The sequence below is a fragment of the Pseudopipra pipra genome, chromosome 1 (genome assembly GCF_036250125.1).
Source record: "Pseudopipra pipra isolate bDixPip1 chromosome 1, bDixPip1.hap1, whole genome shotgun sequence".
Classification (NCBI taxonomy): domain Eukaryota; kingdom Metazoa; phylum Chordata; class Aves; order Passeriformes; family Pipridae; genus Pseudopipra; species Pseudopipra pipra.
Window position 1 is genome coordinate 93,911,406 of NC_087549.1, and position 10,471 is coordinate 93,921,876.

Below are 10,471 nucleotides of genomic sequence, written 5' to 3' on the forward strand. Positions count from 1 at the left end.
CTTACCTGTACCCTCAGTTGTTCTGTTTGGACAACTTCCTACTTCTCAATTTTCTGTATGGAGGCGAAAAATATATGCTATGGAGCTAAACTGAGAAAGTAATTTTAGACAGGTTAATCTAGAGTCTGCCAATGAATTACTTTGAGAGCTAACACTATCTAATAAAGTAACTATGTTAGAGATTTGGAAAGGGATGAAAGTTACCCATGCTCTTAACAAAGGAGTTAGTGGGGAGGTTATCCAAAGCATAAGAATTAGATTTGTAAGCACTATGTGCATAGGGCTGTCTCGCACATAAAGCCTTTCTTCACCTAAGTCTTTCACACTTCTGAAGGAATTATTACTGGTCTTTCTCTTTGTAATTCTTATCTCTTTCCATCCCTCCCTCTTCATTTACACCTAACATGACTGTGTATCTCTGGGTACTGCTTAAACGTTTGTACATCAGGTACCTGCATAGGAGGTTTTTCATAAACTTCTGAAAAAGTTTTTACAGATACTTTAGGGCCTTTTTCAGGTCTGTTTGAAAAAGGTGTCTTGTTTATTCTGAATAAACCAGCATCCTCCATGTACCATGTCAGTTCAGCCCTACTTCAGACTTCAGATTTCATATTCATATAATCTTTGTTTTTTCTCCTGTTTCTCATAGGTAACATGTGGTAGAATGCTGGAATTGTTATCAGGGTGTTCGCTAGGGTTGTAGTGATTTGGCTAATAATTGAACTGGAAGCATTTAGCGATTAAATGATGATCAGGAGTTAGTAATTTGAGCTGAACTTGGTTAAATTAGTATGAAAAGTCTTTTCATTCCTTGACTCCTTCACTTTTCTTTCACTGGCAGATCTAGGAAAATGTATGCAATACAGTAGTGCAGGGAAGGCTGCCTATGTAGTAAATACAGAAAGAACACTTATTTCCTGCACATTTATTTTCCCACGGAGGGAAGTGCAGCACTAGAAAAGTTACAGAATCTCCATCTCTGAGGGTTTTCAGGATGAAGTCGCAGTTGACCTGATGGAATGTTGATGATATCCAGAGGTTTCACTAAGTTACCTCCAGATGACCCTTCCAACCAACATCGCTCTAGGTCAGAACAGATAAATGAGTTACTGGTATCAAGTGGGAAAGATCATCAGCTCACAGAGTCAAGAACTGCTGCAAATCTGTCTTAGAAACTAATGAGAACAGACTAGAAGCCAGTCAGAGCCATGTTATTATGATATAGGTTAAAAAAATGGGACTGATCACCAGGACTGCTCCTCTTATCTTGTACTCCAAAGCCCTGAAGATGCATATTTTGCTGCACTCAGTTCCTGACTCACTAATGTTTGTCTTTTGGATCGAGAAAGTCATCTATAACCTGGATTCTCCATATTAGCTGACACTCCATCTGAAAATAGAGTATTCTATTGGTTAGCTGTAGTCAGTTTGGGTTTACCAATACCATTTTCCAGTAAAGACTTGCCAATGTTGAAATTATTAGCCCCACAGGTGAAAATGCCCTGGGATGACTGTGGTAATCTTGTGATTTCTGTACATGCAACCCTGTAGCTCCCCTGAACACTAACAGCATGCTGAGACTGAATGCTACAACTGGATTTTATGTGGAATTTAGGAAACTCCTAGGTGCAGCCCACTGAAAAAACCTCTTTCTGAGAGGAGCCAATAAGAAGAAGTTAAAACTGCCTTGTGCAAATTTTTGCAATCTGCTATTGCGTGAACAGTCGGGAAGGTTGAAATCGGCATGAAAGAGCACTTGGATTTTGCTCCGATGGCGCGTTCCTGCGTAAGGGCTGGCTAAACATCTCTCTTCTGGGGGAATTCTGTGCTTGATCTCCATTATGTAACTTCGGAGATTGCAGTGGGATCCTTTGCAAAACAGCTGTGCAGATTCACGGCAGCTCTCTTCCTAGATTTCCCTGACACTGCGCACAGTTTCAGTGTAAAGAGCCAGGGAGTGCAGCGTCACGAGGTGGTGCCCAGCTTTTACAAACAAAGGGGATGGAAGACTCTGTACCACCTGCTCTGTCACTTGAACAAATGTTAGGCGTAAAACAAGCTACAAACCGCTAACTGTTTGTTGGATGATAACTTTGTGAGCAGCAATTCCATCAATTGTCAAGGTCAGCTTTTTTGCTTTTGTTTCTTGAGCGAACCAGTCCCTCGGTTCCATGCTCCTATAGGTAAAGCAAGATGGTAAAGCAGCCAAGATGTTAACTGCTTGGTGCCCTGACAGTTAACAGCATTACAGAGCTGCACGCTCTTATTCGGGGGCTGCCAGGGGTGTCCAGATGTTTCTGCATGTTAAACAGTGTGGCACAACACCTCTGCAGGAATCGGCAGGCAAGAACGTTTGCTTCTTGACTTGGACTGAAAGCTTTTAGTCGGCAATATCAGGAAAACATTGACACCATCTGCAAACCCTGTTGTGTCCATACATGAGGAAAAAACCCTTCTGCTCATTCTCCCTGATTATTTTGTGGGACATTGCATTCACTGAAATTACCAGTTAAGGAAACCGTAAATGCCTCTGTGTTTCTTGCTGTAGTCGCTTGTTGAGTGTGGGGCTGAGTGGGAAAAGGAGTGGTCTTGGCAAACAGCTTATTAGCCTAAAATAAATTATTCAGAACACAGGTTTGGATACAGATTGCAGGGAATGATAATGGAGATGGTTTTCTGAGTCTGTTCGTGTTAGGGAGACATGGAGTATGCTTTTCAGGAATTCACTTAAGTAGAATCACTTTGAATAACGCAGCCTGGAAGTAATATTGCTGCCATCCAGCTAGTGTCTGTGGAACAGCATTCTCCTGCCTCCTGAAGCATTGGCATTGAAGATGGATAGATATGGAGATATTTTTTTGGGGGGCTTTTTCTTTTTTTTTTTTTTTTTAATGGGGAATTTTTCTAACCAGTAAAGAGGGCGATGTTTCGGTTGAGATTTTTTCCCCCCGAGTGAAATAGTGGACCACATCAGCATCCGATTTGGGTGCGTCATGTGGTTTCTCATGTGATGCTGGTCTCACTGTGCTTTGGAGAGTGAGCCTTTGTGACTCCGCACTCTTGGACAGTAGCATCCAGCAACACAGGAGACTTTGGGGAGGGAGAGGAAAAGACACAGCCTCCCAGAAAGCCCCAAAACCCAGAAAAAATAAAGTTATGATAATTTATTATAGTTATTGTTTCTTCATAACTGTTTTGGCTTTAATTTTTAATTCTGGGTCTTCCCTTTTCTACGTTCCTGCAGGCATAAAGCTGCACCGTTCAGAAGAAGCAAGACTGTCTTTCCTTACAGCTACGATGCTGCACCGCTTTCGACACAGCGTGCTTTTCCCCGCGTTTACCTGGGCGGCTGCTGCTCTTTCTGCTGCTGCTGGGGCTGCTGCAGTCTTGCTGCCTGCGCTTCACCCTGGCTTGACTGAGTCGAAACTCTCTCGTCTGCACATTGCTAAGGAAGAAGAACGATGGAGCCGCATTTTTTTTTTGTTGGCTCTGGAAGCAAAGGGTTGCGATATGTGATGATTTTGGGATTTTCTTTGGTGGGGGGGAAGGAGGAGAAAAGAAGGGTGTTAATCTAGGATGGGGTGGGTGAAAGCTTAAAGAAATATTATGTAAAGTAATCCAGTGCTCGACAAGGGCATCAGCAACAAGAATCCAGCCTCTGCTGCTCCAGAGGATTAACATGGGGAAGCCACAGTACTGCAGTCAGGTTTCACCTCAGTGTTGTGCTGGAGACGGATAAATAAGGTATCGGTTGCATCTGCCTGATAAGGCAAAGCCAAAGGGAGAAGGAGAGAGCGAACAAATGCAAATGCAAAGGAAGAAGAAACGCTACGTGCCGTTTGTCTGATTCTGTGGATTCTCATTGCAGAGAGGATGGCTTGATTAACAAAGCAATGTATGGACCGAGGGACTGTAAATCGTAGCTTGAACATTCCTGGTGCTGTCAAGGAGTGAACTGATGAGTTAGGTGGCTGCAGGAATATCCCCAGGGAAAACAGCAGCCACTGACTCCGTGTATATCTGTGTATGTATGTGCTTTTGTGTGTGTGTGAACATGTATGGAAATGAAAGCAAGACATTTCTGACCAATTTACAGAGGACGTTTGTCACTTTGCTGGGTCAGACCTGATTGCAGCTTGTATTTTCAGCTATAGCTTTACACCCATTTCCTGACTGAGGTGGCACTTTGTGAAAACAGATGGTAGGCAGTATTCTTTTAAGAAATATGAAAGCAGATCCTTTCTGCTTAACACCTTAAAGCACTGAATCTTCTGCACTGTGCTGAGAAAAACCATGGGGCTTCGTTTTCTCCGTCTTAAAATCTCTATAAACACAGCTGTATTCAGTATGGTGAAAAGTTCTATACTGTAAATAGAAATGTGATCAATCTAATCAAAATAAATGCATCCCAGATGACTTCTAGACCAGCTGGCTACCACAGTCATCAGATGACTAAATCCTCAACTGAGCATTTATATTCAGTGTTATATTTGCATCTTTTTCTTTTCTTTTTTTTTAGATTTTCAAAATCAGCCTCTAATTGAAAAAGATTCTTCATATATTGAGAAAAGGCAATGCTTACATTTAGCAATCAATTTCTGTGAAATGTAGCTGGGTGTATTTTTTACTGCCAAACCTGCATGAGGAAGACTGTGTTTTTAGGGCAGGTAGACTTGTCACGGTAGAGGCATATTTCATTTGGTAGGCAGCTCAGCTTGGCCATGTCTGAACAATGCAGAAATAGGGGAAACAAGTGCTGCAGTCAGCTAGCAAGGCTTGGCATGGCTGCTAGCAGCTGCATACCGAGAAAGAGGTTTTTTTTCCCTTTCCTTTTTTTCCCTTTTGTACAAAGCCATAGACCATAATGTCAACCTAAAATATGTACGAGGGGATTTTCCAATAGTCATGGTGAGCTACCCTGCAAGATGCCGGTCTGGTCCTTCCACTGTTTGTTCCCCCGCCTACAAAGGCAGCCCTCTGTGTTGGATTATATTTAGCCAGCTGTTGGATAACATTCTTGTGCTGGGGGCAAAGGAGTCTTATTACTCCCAAACTGTAGTTTTCTGTTTGCTTAAAGAAAAATAACTTTGGCAATACAGCAGGCTCTGCAAAGGAGTTTATGCCACTGCCTATACCTTTCTGAAACTGTCATGTTCTTCTAACTCAGGCAGCTTAAAGCAAGAAAGGAGGGAGGAGGAGAGACTCTTAACTCACAGCTTCAAAGCTGCAGAGATGAGCAAAATGTCAGCAGCTTGTAATTAGGAGCCCACGGTTACGTCAGTGACTGTATCTCTCCAAGAATAGCTATGTGATGTGTGCCACAAAGCAAAGGAAGACTCTCAAAACCTGGTTAACAAGCCTGGTTCAAACAAGAAAGAGCAAAATGGATTAATGAATCTGCTGTGTTCCTAAATCAGGTGTGGATGGATTACATGCACAAGGCTTGCTGAATTCTGCAGCAGTGAAGACTGAATTATCAGTTTGTTAGAGGGCAAGACATTCACCAAAAGTGCAAATCTGTCAGAAAAAAAATGCAGATGAACAATCTATCCTTGAAAATGTCTTTCCGAGCTCTGTCCTGTACAGGCAGCTGCATGACATGGAGGCATGCTCTGAAGAGACCAGCAAGCTACGCACGAAGGTGTTTAGAGGAAGGGTATAATATAACATAAAGCAGGCTCGATGAAATTCTGTTCTGGCATTACAGATTTGATACCAAAATACCACCCCAGAGAAGACTGGCTGGGCTCTGGTGTGAGTTATATTAAGGCTTCTCTGGTTTAGAGCAAGGGGGGAGGGACAGGGCTTCGTGCAGCATCTTGCAGCCATGCAGAAATCCCCAGAGCTGTGGGAAGTAGGAGGGATGGGTGCAGCTATGAGCTCTTAAAGACACATGCCCATATCCCACCAAGGGGCTTTCTGACCTCTGCAATTATTTTTAGGTCTGTGAAGGCAACTCGGCAGTGCTTAAGCAGTGAGATTGCAGGGGGTGCTTAATCTTCTGCGACTGGCCTTTCTCTGTGTCATGGCTGGAATATGTTTACAGTGCTTTTATCAGTACCCCTCCACCACATCCAGTGTGCATGTCTGTCAGTGTTCCCGTCGCCCAATTGCTGGAAGTCTGGTGTGGTTCCTTGCTCTCAGCAGAAGTCACTTGCAGTTAAGCTCTGTTGTAGTTGCTCTTTAATTTACCAGGATAGGTAGATTGTCTTACACAAACAGTGGGGTGGGTGGTTTTTGGTTGTGGTTGTTTTTTTTGACTGTGAATACAAATTTGTAGGAGGAGGTGACTCTGTATATTAAACCAATAGCTCTTTGAATTGTGTGTAGTATAATTTAAATATACTCACTTTAATTAATAGAAGGTTACAAAAGCTGGCATTGTCTGGGGCTGTTTAATTTACATCTTAGGTTTAGTCAATGAGCATAACCTGACTGATTAGAATAGTGTATTCTGTGCAGCCAACAGGGTGGAAGGCATTATTTTGTTTGTGTTAGTTCAAACAGCTGGTCATTAATGCAGGCCCCATCTCCAGAATGAAGTGCTAGTGGACATGAATGGCTGCCTGATTAATGCTGCCCCTCGATGGGTCCTTCATCCAGCAGCGATGCTCGTAGCAGAATAATGCAGCGAGATTTGATTGCACTCTAACAGGGTAGTATGTCATTGTGTCACCGAGTGATCGAGGTTATTATGGGGCAGGGCAGACAGACGGGACAGTGGGGTTACTAGACCGTGGCATTTTTAGAAATGCAGGGCTGACCTACTTAGAGTTATTCTTGCTGGCTGGCAGCTGCCTGGTGCCGGGCTCCCCCGGATAGGCTGCGGCTGTTGCTAGGGGGAATTAGCATGAATTTTTCCACATACAGACTCAGTGATTGAATGATAAAAGCTGACTGGAATTAAAGAGATTCGGTTCAGTATTATGCAGATTTATCTCCTCATTTTTTTTCTCTCTGTCAAGTGCATAAAAAGGGGCAGAAAACAGTTTGTTTCCATTTATTTTTGACCTATTTTTTTTTCCGGGGAAGGCCAGAAGTGTTGTGAATTTTTGATCATAATTTAATATTTAAGCCATTGAAATGATATGATAGTGGGCATACATCTTTAATGTATGGAAGGTTCAAATGCTATGTCTCTGGAAGGGAATGAAATGAATAACATATTTTGTGTTCTGGTCAGACTGCTGCCTCTTTCTATCTGAAGCTTTGTCCAGATTCCCTTATCTGGAAAGGGGAAACATATAACAGGTTTTATTGCATAACATTACTCTTGTCTATTTTTAGCTATCTGTACTTAAAAAAAAATAGTCCTGTTTACATTAGTAGATGAAATTAATCCCCAGGCTATGCCTCATGTATGTGGAGACAGATGCCCCAGGTAGCTATGGTGTTGTGGGTCATGTTCATCTGAAAAGGTGTTTACATACTGCAAACTTATCAGCACTGCATACCTAGCAGCGTACTGATGCCTGGCATGTAATCACATCAATAAGAGAATGTCTTCTGGATTTCCGAGTCTTTTTCAGGCTTTGGTTTGAAATTGGATTCTCTAGATGGCCTTCCTTTATTTATCTACATCTGCCTAAAAGAGTGTTATCTTTTCAGAGAACTCTGTGCTCTCTCAGGAAGCAAATAAAAACAATACTCAGTGAAGAATCCTTTGATGTAATTATGAATATTTCCTTTGTTATCATCACTAATTATAGAAGATCTTTGTTTAAATTGCTATCCCCCTCTGTATGATCTTTTGCCACATGAAGAAATTCTAATTTAGTGCTTATAATTTTAAGTTAAATTTTCATGGCAACACATCATGACATCACACTCGAAGAACTGGGAATTTTCAAGGTAAAAGACAGAGGATGGGGGAGAAGGACCCACATGTCTTTGGAATTGCAAAATAAAAAATATGACTCGGTGATGAAAATTAGTGAACTCATTTTTGTCTGAAATAGTTTAATTTGAAATATTATATGAATGAGATACCTTTTAGAGAGGTGTGAGCAGCGTGCATGTCTGTCTGGACAGCCAGCAGCCTCCTTGGAATCAGTGCTCTCCTGCTTTGGCCCCTGGAGTTTCTTGGAAAGCAATGAAGAGGAAGAAACTGGAAATGAAGACATGAATTTGAATGCATTTTGTGACTGAGGCAAAGCATTCAGTTCCTACAGAGTTGAATTTCCAACTCTCTTTCCTGGCACTGATTCATTACTGAAACTCATATCACTTCCTTCTCTGCTCCTTCCTGATGGTCTCATGAAGTGACAGATTTTTAGAGAAGTGAAAGTGAAGAGGGGCACTATTTGATGCCCACTAACTGTGTTTGCCTTGCCTGTCCCTGGAGGTGACTGCAGAAAGTTTTGGGTCCACTTGCCTCAGCAATATTCTCATGATCAAAGTCTGATCTCCTGCTCCACTTTCCTGCCGGATGCTGCAGGATGCTAGGCAGCAGACCTTTGTCTACAATTGTCTGTTGAAGTTCTTGCCCTTGTTGGTTGTAGCCAGTTGCAGTTTCATCCAGTTCACCTGAGATATTAGCTGAATTGGGCTTCAGGAAATCAAAATAAGCATGCAATGCTCTATTAAAGCAGAAATCCATTTTCTAGTGAAAAATATTTGAGTGTTATCTTATTTTGGTATATTCTTGCTAAGAAAGGGGGAGTTCAAAGAAAAGCAACAGACAAGATAAAGCATATACTCCGTGGAAAAGAGTTGTATGCTTGTTGTTTATTTGGGATTTCAACACAGTGAATGTTTATAACAAACATCAAATTGGACAGTTTAACAAACCATCAAGTGGTATATTAAATATAAAAAATATAATGCACAAGAAATTGTATTCAGCATTAAGCTACTTCTCTGAAAGTCTCTTTAATGGGAATTATTCCAAATAAATGAATGTATGAATGATCTGATCATAATGCTTTGGGTAATTATAAGTAGCAGAAATATGGAGTTAATGAAACAAAACCAAAATCTGAGCTTTGTATGTGTGTGTATAATGCATAAGAAACAGGACACCAGAGGAGTTAGAAATATATGTCTGTGTTGAAAATATTGTCAATTGTGCACATTCTTTTGAAAAAACCATGTTAATCATTTTCTGATGATCTCCTCTGAGGTTTCTATTGTTGCTACAACTTACACCTCCTACCTTGAAGTTTCTTACCTACAAAAGATTGTGCTGTATTGTTCAACATTCTTGTACCATGACCTCTCCTGTGAGCTATGAAAGATCTATTATGCTAGGGTGGCTAAATGAGTGCTGATTTACTGGGAGCATATGCAGGCAGTAATTTTTATTTTTTTTCTCAGCAAAATACCCAGAATCCTACCTCCATTTGCAGCTGTGAGGTGGCTGTGCTGCTTGGTGTATTCCTGACTTCAAAGTCTTGGCAGGTCATGGATTTGTTGGGCATTTTGTGATTTTATTGCAACTTTATGTTTTTCTGAAAATGATCAGAGGATACAGGATATAGAGCAACCCATCTAGATTTCCATGAAGGGATTACAGCCAGAAGGAGTGAGTTGACTCCCAGCCTTTACCTCCTGCCAGGGCCTTACAGATCAGTTATTCTGCAGCAGATGTGTTTCAGTTCCGATTTCAAACCAAAAGTACAAGGAATTGTATCGTATTTCTTAAAAGACTGGCAGTTAGCACATTCCTTTTATTGCAATGCAGTAGGGAATACAAATGTTTTACAAATTAAAATAATCCTTACAAGATTTTTTTCTGTGATCCATTAACACGGAAACAAAGTCTGTAACTACCATCAGCCAGGAGCAGCATTATTGTCACTCCCACATTCATGGTTTTCCTGCATCTGTGCATATGTGTGCCTATGCACTCAGAAATGCTACATACATGTAGCATGTGAATGTGTATACAAGACAGAAGCAGAACTTACACAAATGCAACACTGAGGCATATATATAGTGTGTGGTCACAGTGGAATACCCAAACCTGTACCTCTAGATATATGATAGTGGTTTGTTTATGATGAAAAGTGACTTGACATAAAATTCGTGCAGTTCTTGTGTAGCAGAGCCATTGTGTTAATGCTGTCAGCCATTCCCCACCAGCAACAACAAAAATTCATGATAATGTGTAAAGGAAGGATAACAAAAAGGGTAGTGTGATGGAAAGTAGGGTGTACCTAGATAGGTGGGTTTCATAGCCACTTATACCCTTTTTGTAGTCAATAGCAATGTAACATGAAATGAACGATGGGCTGTTTAAGACAGAGAGAGATATTTTATTTTATAGTTAATTCTTCCCTCCTGCTTTTAGGCCACACCTACTTCAAAAGTGAATCCAGACTCAGATCTTGACAGAGATCGTGACCCTGTTGAAACCAATGGCTGTTTTATCCTGGAATTCAGTTGGGCCAGGCTTTCATCTCTGGTATTTTCCCCTGAACATGTCTTTTTTTGTGCTCTTGCTCCAAAGTGTGGTGTTTCTGCTTCTACT

At 41.3% G+C, this 10,471-nt stretch overlaps 1 long non-coding RNA gene across 2 annotated transcripts in view; it reads left to right on the forward strand.

Moving 5' to 3' along the window:
* Positions 1-10,042, forward strand: part of LOC135419449 (uncharacterized) — a 264,674-nt gene extending 254,632 nt beyond the window's left edge. The window contains exons 1-2 of one of the 2 annotated variants that reach the window (XR_010432999.1): positions 2,670-3,153; positions 3,245-10,042. This is a non-coding gene — a long non-coding RNA (uncharacterized LOC135419449). Of the gene's footprint in view, positions 1-2,669; positions 3,154-3,244 lie in introns of those variants that run through there. The other variant, XR_010432997.1, reaches the window with a different exon arrangement.
* The last annotated feature ends 429 nt before the right edge of the window (positions 10,043-10,471 follow it).